Source organism: Balaenoptera acutorostrata, chromosome 6 (genome assembly GCF_949987535.1).
Source record: "Balaenoptera acutorostrata chromosome 6, mBalAcu1.1, whole genome shotgun sequence".
Lineage (NCBI taxonomy): Eukaryota > Metazoa > Chordata > Mammalia > Artiodactyla > Balaenopteridae > Balaenoptera > Balaenoptera acutorostrata.
In genome coordinates this window covers 111,061,202-111,071,813 of record NC_080069.1, presented here as the reverse complement: position 1 = coordinate 111,071,813, position 10,612 = coordinate 111,061,202, and the positions used below count along the sequence as shown (strand labels likewise).

At 41.7% G+C, this 10,612-nt stretch overlaps 1 long non-coding RNA gene across 2 annotated transcripts in view; it reads left to right on the top strand.

Annotated features, from left to right (window-relative positions):
• Positions 1-2,180: 2,180 nt before the first annotated feature.
• LOC130708440 (uncharacterized) overlaps positions 2,181-10,612 on the top strand; it is a 44,596-nt gene continuing 36,164 nt past the window's right edge. For both annotated transcript variants that reach the window (XR_009008650.1, XR_009008649.1), the window contains exons 1-2: positions 2,181-2,367; positions 4,107-4,337. This is a non-coding gene — a long non-coding RNA (uncharacterized LOC130708440). The remainder of the gene's footprint in view (positions 2,368-4,106; positions 4,338-10,612) is intronic.

The following is a 10,612-nucleotide window of genomic DNA, read 5'->3' as shown; positions in this document are numbered from 1 at the left end:
CACCTTATTGTTTTATAGAAGAAAAAAACTGAGGCATGGGGGGGCGGGGAAGGGGTTGACTTGGCAGAGTGAATGGCAAAGACAGACTGAAGTCAGATCTCCTGTCATCTCTAAAATAGACTTACAAATATCTCACTGTTGCTGAGAAGATTATAAATAGCATAGGTCAACACCGAACTGGGCTTGGCTCAGAGAAGGTGCCTTAGAAGGGCGTGCCTACCACAGGATCAAAGTCAGGACCATACGAGCAGTGAGTCCAGCAAAGGCTGGCTGCCCAAGGAGGGACACAAATAGAGGAGAAGACGTAGCCCCTCTCACCTGGAGTCACCAATGGCTCTCAGGTGAGGACCAAGTCCTCCCAGGGCCAGGATCCTGTCTCAGGTTTGTCTGCTGTTCCACTGAAGGTCAACCCCATCACCTAAGCCTGGTGTCCCACCCCTTCCTGAGCCCGCAAAGGAGCCCGCCCCGTCCTTCCCGTCTTGTTATCACCAATTCCTCTATACTGGGGTGTTCCTGTGACATACAAGCATGCCTTTTTTTAATCACCCTCTGCTTTCTGCATCATTTCTCTGCACCCCTATAAACAAAGCTCTTGGAAAGAGTTGTTGGCGCTGGACACTCCCTCAGCTCTCGTCCCCTCCTCAATCCACTCCAGTCAGGCTATCGTCCACCTCCTTCTCCTGGGTCTGCTCATATCAAGGTCAAAAATGACTCATGGCTTGCCAAAGCCAAGGCCTACTCCAGGCATCACTGTGCTGAGTTCTCTGTGGAAATCAACATGGGCACTCCCTAAACTCTTGGAACATGTGCTTCTCTTGCACCCACTTCTGCCGGCCATCTGTCTACCTCCCTGGCCCTCCCTGGTCACCCCCTCACTCTTTTCTGTGCTGCAGGCCCTGTCCTCAGCTTCTTCTCTTCTCTACCTGCACCTGCTCCCTAGATGATGTCATCAGTGCTGTCAATTACATGCTGAAAGACTCTTGATTTTATATCCAGTTTTACATCTGATTTTATATTTTAAGCTTGAGCTTCTATAATGAGCTTTGGACCTTTATATTCAAGTGTCTACTTGAGTCCATGAATGTGTCTATTGACTCCATTTCTGTCTCAAAACCTCTGCATTGCCTGGTTGCCACCTCGTCTTTCGGATTTCAACTCAAATGGCACTTTTTAGAGAGCGCTTTGCCACCGCCCTGGCTGAAACAGCCTCACAGGAATTCTTTGTGACATTAACTGACACTATCATCTTTGTAACATGGATCAATAACTGAAATTTTTCTTCCTTCCCTCCCACTCTCTCCCCTCTCCTCCCCTCCTCCCTCCCACCTCCCTCCCTCCTCCCTCTCTCCTCTCTTTTTCTTTCTTCCTCCCTTCCTTCCTTCCTCCTTCCTTCCTTCCTTCCTTTCTTTCTTTCCTTCTTTCTTTTTTCCAAAGTCATCCAGCTACTAAGTGGCAAAAGCAGGATTTGAACTCAGTACATCTGCCTTCCAAGGCTGCATTCTTCTACCTCACTGTAACTCCCTTTATTAGCATATCACAAGCCTTTATAGTAATTAAATTATTCTAATTTTGTCCCTTTAAATTTTGTAATTATGCAACTACCAATCAGAATGTCAATCAATGTAAAAGTACCAGTGTTTCTGAATTGAGTTAATATAATTATGACTTAAAAAAATGAGTCTTAATAGACTGTCAGCTCCTTAAGGGCAGACACAATGCCTTAACCCTACCCATTTCTGCATCTCATCATCTAGACAAGGGCTTGCACAGAGTAGGTTTACTAATGAGTGACTGCTACAATAATGTTGTATAATGAACATCCCTAAATGTCAGTAGCTTATAACAACAAGCATTTTTTCTTTGTCTCATGAAGGTCAACTGTGGTTTAGCTGATCTAGGCTGGGTTTCACTGGGTGACTCTGTTCTAAACTATGGCCGGCTGGGCTTGGCTCCAGATGGTGGGTTTGCCTTGGGGGCTAAGCTGAAGGACAACAGCTATCTGAGAAACTGTCTCATGACAGATCACCAGACCACAAGGGTCCAGCCAATCCACCAAGATATGTAAGGCTCTGCTTGCATCACACCTTCTGACATTCCATTGGCCAATGCAAGTCACATGCCCAGCCCAACATCAGCTGGCAGGGAGGGGGAAGAGAGTGACTATTTACTGAACACTAACCTGCACTACGACCTAGACCTTCATGAAGGTTGATCTAAGCTTTGGGGCCTGACTTTAGGTAAAGAGCACTCTTCTTCCTGGGCCAGACACCCTGAGACTAATGCCTTTGATTCTTGAGAATCTAAGGATCACAAGTCAGGAGCCGCTTAGCAAGCCAGTCTCAAAGGACCTTCTCAGGACCATGCTTGGTGAGTGCCCTGCCTGTGTCCATGGGATCTCCTGGTTTGTACCTAAGGGCAGCCCAGGGCTAGGAGAAGAATATGAGTCTAGTGTCAGGGAGACTGAATCCTCCACATAACAGAGAATCTAGATTCTCATCTAAGGGCCTCATGCCTGGCTTTGCTCCCTGGCTGACCTCACCTCCCCTTATCTTCTCCGCTGTCTCCCTCATCCTGGACTTCCTCTGGTTTCTGGCACACAGCAAGCTCTCCTTCCTGCCTCAGCTTTCTACTTGCTGTTCTCTTTGCTCAGAAGGTCCTCACCTGAGATAGTCACATGGCTGGTTCCTTCTTACCCTCCAGATTCCAGCTCAATTTTCATCTGTTCACAGAAGTCTTTCCTAACCAACTGATTGAAAATAGCACCCCCATCACTCTCTCTTACCACCTGGATTTATTTTCTTTATTGCCTTTGCCTTTATCCAAAATTATATTTTTTCTTATTTATTATCTGTCTGCGTCTAGAAAAGAAATCCCATGAGGGGAAGGATCAAATCTGATTCAGAGCTGTTTTCGGAGGCTAGAATATCCATAGGAGGTGCTGAATAAATATTTGTTGAATGAATGAACACACGAATTAGCTGGATAACCTTGTGCAAATGACTTTGTAAACTCAGTTTCTTTTTCTGTGAAATGGGACCACTGCAGCAGGCATTGGTAATTGACAGGATTTGGGGGTAATGTATGTACCGTGCTCAGCATGGTTCTAGGTACATAGTAGGTGCTTGAAGTGGAAGCTCCTGAAATAATAATAATAATAATAATTATCTAAGCCCAGGGCTTCTTCTGCTACCTGCTCCAGCCCTGAAGCTTTTTATTTTTCCCAGGGCTTTCCTGGCTGGTCTCGGCAGTCCCCATCTGCCCACCCTCCAGGAGCCAGGGAGGCCAAGAACAGGCTGCGGCAATGAAGGGAAATGGGATTGGAAAGGATACTTAATTCTCAAGAATTGTCCCCAAACCCAGAAACGACATGCTAAATCAGAGTCCTTCCCATAACTCACAGTCTATCTCCATGGAAATGGGCACCATATGGAGTTAATTAGTAGAACAACAAAACAATCAATTAGTTCCTTAATTAGTTTTACTAAGAAATGATAACAAACAAACACAAACACTTTATTCCAACTAATGCCTGAGCCACAGGGATAGTTTAATGGCCTTGGGAAGCCAGCTCAGGCACCGGGGCCGCTGAGAATGGAGATTTATTCCCCTGATATTGACAGGTTCCCAGGTCTCTGTCCAGCTTGTGTGTTTCATCTTTATGATCAATTATTTACAATGTCTGAACACAGCTGAGTGGTCGTCTGGGAGCTTTTCTTTCTAGATAGGGGAAAATATGCCATAACTCAAATCACATGAAGCCACCAGGCTCTGGAATGGTCATTCCCTGAATCATTTATTTGACAAATATTTACTGAGTATTTGCTAGGTGCCAGGCATGGTGCTGGGCACAGGGTAGAGAGGGCGGTAAGAAGTGATTGCCTGAGGGGCTCACTTTGGAGGGGGGTGTGGGAGGGGAGGGCAGATCAGAGGAGTAAGTCAACACAATTGTCACACATCTAGTTAAATGCTGGGGTAGGGGCTCCAGAGCACAGGGGTGGGACTGGGGGTTGTGAGAGGGCCAGGGAGGGATCTGGAAAGGCTTTAAGGAGGAGGTAAGTGGTGGCTGAGCCTCCAGGGGTGAATAAAATGAAGATCCTTCTCAACAGGTAGACTGGTCCAGTGGAAGGAGCACAAGCCTGGGATTTGGAAGACCTAGACTCTCCAGGCTTGAGGCTGCATCAAAATCCATATGGTTCCCCACCTGCAAAATGGAGAGAATGATACCCAAGTTTCTCCTCTCAAAGGGTTGTTATGAGGATCAAATAGATGGGGAAGCTTCTTATAAACCACAAGAAGTTTCCCACAACCAGACAGAAGCTCTGAACAGAAGACTGGAGGTGAGAGGGGGGTCCTAGAGATGCTCCTCCTTCCAGAGGGATCTACAAAGGAAAGGGACACTCCAGGAGCACCTGGGACATATCTATATCTAAGTCTATATCTATATCTATGTCTATATATATCTATATCTATATCCATCTGTGCATGTGTATAAAGCATACATATATGTATGTATGTATCTAGGCATACATGAATATCTATCTATCACCTACCTACTTATCTATCATCTATCAAGGAAAATCCATTTTTAAGAGATAATGCATGTTAATGATAAAAATAATTGAACCCTAGAGATTGTCATATTGAGTGAAGTAAGTCAGACACAGAAAGACAAATATCATATGATATTGCTTATATGTGGAATCTAAAAAAAGGGTACAAATGAACTTATTTACAAAACAGGAGTCACAGATGTAGAAAACAAACTTATGGTTACCAAGGGATAAGGGAAGGGGGAGGGATAAAGTGGGAGATTGGGACTGACATATACACACTACCATATATAAAATAGATAACTAATAAGAACCTACTGTATATATAGCACAGGGAACTCTACTCAATACTCGGTAATGAACTACATGGGAAAAGAATCTAAAAACAAGAGTGGATATATGTATATGTGTAACTGATTCACTTTGCTGTACACCTGAAAGTAACACTATTATAGTTGTAAATCAACTATACTCCAATAAAAATTAAAAAAAAATAATTGAAGCAGTGAAAAATAAGTCGCCTTCTTCCTATCCCTGACCCCCACTTGCAAAGTCTCCAGAAGCACCACTGTTACCTGTTTCTTCTGCACCCTTCAGAGGCACTCTCTGTTTAGGCAACACATTTTCATAAAGTCTTTCTTTTCTCTAAAACATACTGTTGTGCACTTTTAGTTTTTCACGTATTACACCCCGGACAGTGGTCCATCTCAGTATCTTTGGATTTACCATATTCTTTTTTTATGGCTGGTTGCCATTTTATCCTATGGATGTTGGTTTATTTAACCATTCTCCTTTTATGGACATTTAAATTGTCTCCCATATCTTGCGACCCTAAGCAACGGGTTCTTCTGTTCATTATCTATGAAACTTTAAGTAATAGATCCAGTTTTGTATTTCTTGAGGTAGTTTCTGTTGACTCACTTGATCTTTATTGATGGTTGAGGGTAATCAGTACCCCCTTTTTATTTTTGTGCCTTTTTTCGTGTGTTTATTGCCAGTAAGAACTTGAACTAATGTGAAATAATTGATGACAAAATATACAAATGAAATCCAAGGTCAGTGTTGCAGACTCACTACTATTACAGGGACAGAAACAGGTAGTAACACACTTGAACATAAACATTAAATAACAGTCCACTAAAAGGCAGACATGAGGCATCTTCCCCTCCATTCCCCCATCCCCACTCAAGACCTCACAGGTGTTTGGACTATAATTATGGTCTTCTGGTCCACAGATTGGCTGGCCTATAATTTGAACAAAGAGAACTAGGAGTGGGCAGTAGACAAGTCTTATAAGATGTGTGGCTCCCAGCCACGTTGGATGAAGGGAAGCAGAGGAACCTGGTTGAGAGCCCAGGGAGAAGCAGAAGCTCGTGGCCTGTAGCAACTGATACCTTTGGTTCCTGGTACATTCCTGCTTAGCTACTCTGAGCCTATGAAAACATTCTTGCCTGAGCTATCTCAGGGAGGGTGTCCGTTCCTTTGCTGTCAAACAACACCTAAGTCAAACAGTAGATAAAAATGATATTCCTTTCCTATAAGATTGCAAGAGACTAGAATAACATCTGGATAAAATGTGTTCATTTGATCACTAGTCCTTAAATGTGATCAGTTATGTCTTAATCAAATTCCGGTTTTTCTCTCCAGGCTTGAGTAATGCATATTTTTCTATCTCTGTTGGCCACCTTTAATTGAAGACACCTTTTCAAGAGCTTGTCCTTAGGCAATAGCGTTCGTATGCCAATGTGGGCTCAGCATTGGAGAGGCAGCTTGATGTAGAGGTGGCAGTGTGGATTGTGGTCCCCGGGTTCAGATCCCAGTGGTACCTCATATTATTTGGGAGACCTTGAGCAACTTGTTGCATCCTTTTGTTTCCTTGTCTGTAAAATGAAAATAATAATAATAACCTCACTGGGTTATCGTGAGGCTTAAACATGCTAATGTAGGCAACTGCTTTGAGTACTCTCGTAGGTAGAAAGTTTTATGAGTGTTTCTCCTATTATTGGTTTCTCATATGTGCTGTTTTCAGGATTGTTAGAAAAACTTCCCTTTGAACCACTAGTTTCTTATGAGCAAAACAAATTTCCCTTCTCTGTGTATCCATTTCTCTGTTTCAGCTAACTTGCCGGAGAGGATATTACGGAGAACATAAAGCAAGCATCTTTCCTGCAGTTCTTAGCGTCTTCAATTAAACAAAGAAAAACAGTACAAATCCAGTCTCCCTCCACCTCAGGAACGGTGACCCTCTAGCCAGACTCTCAGTTTTCCCTCAGTTTGAAGAAAATAATTTTACCCTCTCACATCCAATCAATATCTTTGCTGGGTCTATTGTGAGCTGATAATTTAAATACAATTGTCTCCCTAGCAACCAGCCTTTCACAGTCTGCCTTCTTGCCTTTGAAAGAGCTTGCAGTTACAAAATTCACAGTTTCAGCCAGAAACTTTTTTTTTTTCTCTGCAGGAACTGGCTTCTCTTCCAAAATAAACTCTTTAAAAAATGGAAAAATGGAACAGAATTTCTAAAGTAAAAGTTAAAAAAACTTTTTTTTCTAATTATAAAGGTAATTGAACAGGATTTTAAACAGAGACGGAAGTGGTTTTATTGCCTCTATTTCTTTAGCTCCAGAATGGTCTATATGGGGCAGGGAGAAAGAGGGCAGGGAGAACCCAGTTAGACTTAGGGAATATAGGAGTTGGAGGAAGGCATACAGGTAATTTAGTCTGACCTCCACTTTCTCCTTCCTCTATTTGACAGTTGAAGAAACAGAAGCCCTGAGATTTAACAGCCAGGCCCAAAGGCAGGGAGCTAGGATTGGAGGCCAAGCTGGGATTTCAGCCCTGTCCCGTCTCTAAGCCCAAAGGATTCTTGCCACTATAATGTGGCCTTTGAGATTTCTTGGGGGAGGTGATGATGAACAAATACGAAGAGGACAGGGCTTTGAAATCAGGTAAACCCACAGTGGAGTCACTGGGTATAGTGACCAACTGTCCCAGTTTGCCAACATGGGAGGGGGTTTCCAGGACATGGGACTTTCAATGCTCAAACTGGGAAAGTCTTGGGCAAACCTTGACAAGTAGATCATCTTACTGCTAAGCCAATCTCTAGGTGATTTGGGGAAATTTGGGTCTCAATTTCCTTATCTGTGTTCAATCATAATAGTTCATCTCATGGGGTGTTGTGAGGATAAAATAACAAAAATGAATATTAGCTTCCTTCCTTTCTCTCCTGACTTATTCTGTCCAATACGAAGCTCTTGAATTTCTTTAGCTGGAAAAAGCTTAAAAGTGATAGTGATGCTTCTTCCCCAGGTTGGCCCAGGTCGGGGGAGGCAGAGGAATGAGATTTTTATTCCAGAAGATCTGATACTCAGAGATAACAGTCCTAGGAGACTCCCCCAAATGCCACCCACAATGTGAAAAATCAAAATTAGCTTCTTGGCTGCTTTTGGCAGCTGTGATTAATCATTTCGTAACGAGACCGTCGAAGCACAGCTATTTATTTGCATGGGATCAGGAAGATTATGGAATATAACATTTTCATAAATTTGTTAGGATTCTAGATATATGTTAGTGTGATGAATAGTTCAGGCTGCAATAGATGTTTTCATTTCAATAAAGTTATTTTGGGGATATATTTACATGATGAAATAACCTATTATTTATCCAACTGCATTTTTATGAACTAATTTTTCTTTTTATGCCGACTTGCAATGGTGATTCATTGCTTTCTGCCCTTCAATTTTTCTTTCCTTATAAATGGTTTCTTGTTTATTATTATTATTTTTTTAGTATGATCACAATTTTATTATATCTTATATATAACTTTGATAGTACATATACCAACATGTTAATAAAAGTTACCTTTTGCTTTGCCATTATGGGCAATTTTTAGTTGCTTTTTTTTAAGCTTCTTTATTGGAGTATAATTGCTTTACAATGGTGTATTAGTTTCTGCTTTATAGCAAAGTGAATCAGCTATACATATACATACATTCCCATATCTCCTCCCTCTTGCGTCTCCCTCCCAACCATCCTATCCCACCCCTCTAGGTGGTCACAAAGCACCAAGCTGATCTCCCTGTGCTATGCGGCTGCTTCCCACTAGCTATCTATTTTACATTTGGTAGTGTATATATGTCCATGCCACTCTCTCACTTCGTCCCAGCTTACCCTTACCCTTCCCTGTGTCCTCAAGTCCATTCTCTACATCTGCGTCTTTATTCCTGTCCTGCCCCTAGGTTCTTCAGAACTTTTTTTTTTTTTTTTTTAGATTCCATATATATGTGTTAGCATACAGTATTTGTTTTTCTCTTTCTGACTTACTTCACTCTGTATGACAGACTCTAGGTCCATCCAACTCGCTACAAATAACTCAATTTCATTTCTTTTTATGGCTGAGTAATATTCTATTGTATATATGTGCCACGGCTTCTTTATCCATTCATCTTTCAATGGACACTTAGGTTGCTTCCATGTCCTGGCTATTGTAAATAGAGCTGCAATGAACACTGTGGTACATGACTCTTTTTGAATTATAGTTTTCTCAGGGTATATGCCCAATAGTGGGATTGCTAGGTCATATGGTAGTTCTATTTTTAGTTTTTTAAGGAACCTCCATACTGTTCTCCATAGTGGCTGTATCAATTTACATTCCCACCAACAGTGCAAGAGGGTTCCCTTTTCTCCACACCCTCTCCAGCATTTACTGTTTGTAGATTTTTTGATGATGGCCATTCTGACTGGTGTGAGGTGATACCTCATTGTAGTTTTGATTTGCATTTCTCTAATGATTAGTGATGTTGAGCATCCTTTCATGTGTTTGTTGGCAATCTGTATATCTTTTTTGGAGAATGTCTATTTAGGTCTTCTGCCCATTTTTGGATTGGGTTGTTTGTTTTTTTGATATTGAGCTGCATGAGCTGCTTGTAAATTTTGGAGATTAATCCTTTATCAGTTGCTTCATTTGCAAATATTTTATCCCATTCTGAGGGTTGTCTTTTCATCTTGTTTATGTTTTCCTTTGCTGTGCAAAAGCTTTTTAGTTTCATTAGGTTCCATTTGTTTATTTTTGTTTTTATTTCCATTTCTCTAGGAGGTGGGACAAAAAGGATCTTGCTGTGATTTATGTCATAGAGTGTGCTGCCTATGTTTTCCTCTAAGAGTTTTATAGTGTTTGGCCTTACATTTAGGTCTTTAATCCATTTTGAGTTTATTTTTGTGTATGGTGTTAGGGAGTGTTCTAATTTTCTTGTTTATTATTTTAAAGTGTATGTCTCCCTTCAGATCCCTTGGCCAGTTTCACATGGGATCATTGCCCTAAAGCCAACTGCTTCGAAAAACCAAGGGATTTCAAAAAAAATGAATCATTTTTCACTAATTGTGTCTGGGCTGTGCCACCTACTGGGTCTGTGACCTTGGGCAAGCCACTCTCTCTCTTTGAGACTCAGTTTCCCAACTCTGAGGGATTTTGGCCACAATATGTTCTCAATTAGTACTTGTCAAAGGAATAAATGGATGATGGAATGAGGAGAGTGAAGGCATTTGTTTGGCCTTGGGAAAGGTTTAGGTTGGGAGGGTCATATCAAGGCATGCTTCTTTTGGTGGGAGGTTTACCTGTTATCTACCAGAGAGGTAGACAGAAACATCTCTCACTCTCTTTCTCTCTCTCTTTTTTAACCAGTCTACCATTTTTTCATCAACAATAAAATAAGAAGAGGCTAGTGATTCTTGAAAGGCTTTGGACACCTGTTACTTTGCTGAGTTTGGGGAATTAAATTTCTTCGAAAAATAGGGGTTTTTTGGGGGGAGGAGGATTTTATACCTACTTCCTTCAAATAAATCAGGGCAACCATCAATAAATGGCATAGAAGAAGGTTGTAATTATATGGAGAGAGTGTGATTAGGTAGATATCTCTCAACCTAATAGCTATCAAAATAATCCAGAAGAGAAAGTAGATTCCAGAAGAACCAAACCCAGGAGTCCCAGGTTCTAATCTGCATTGCCATGTGACCTTGAGCAAGCCATACCCCTCTGGGTCTTCCCTTCCTCATCTATGTGACAA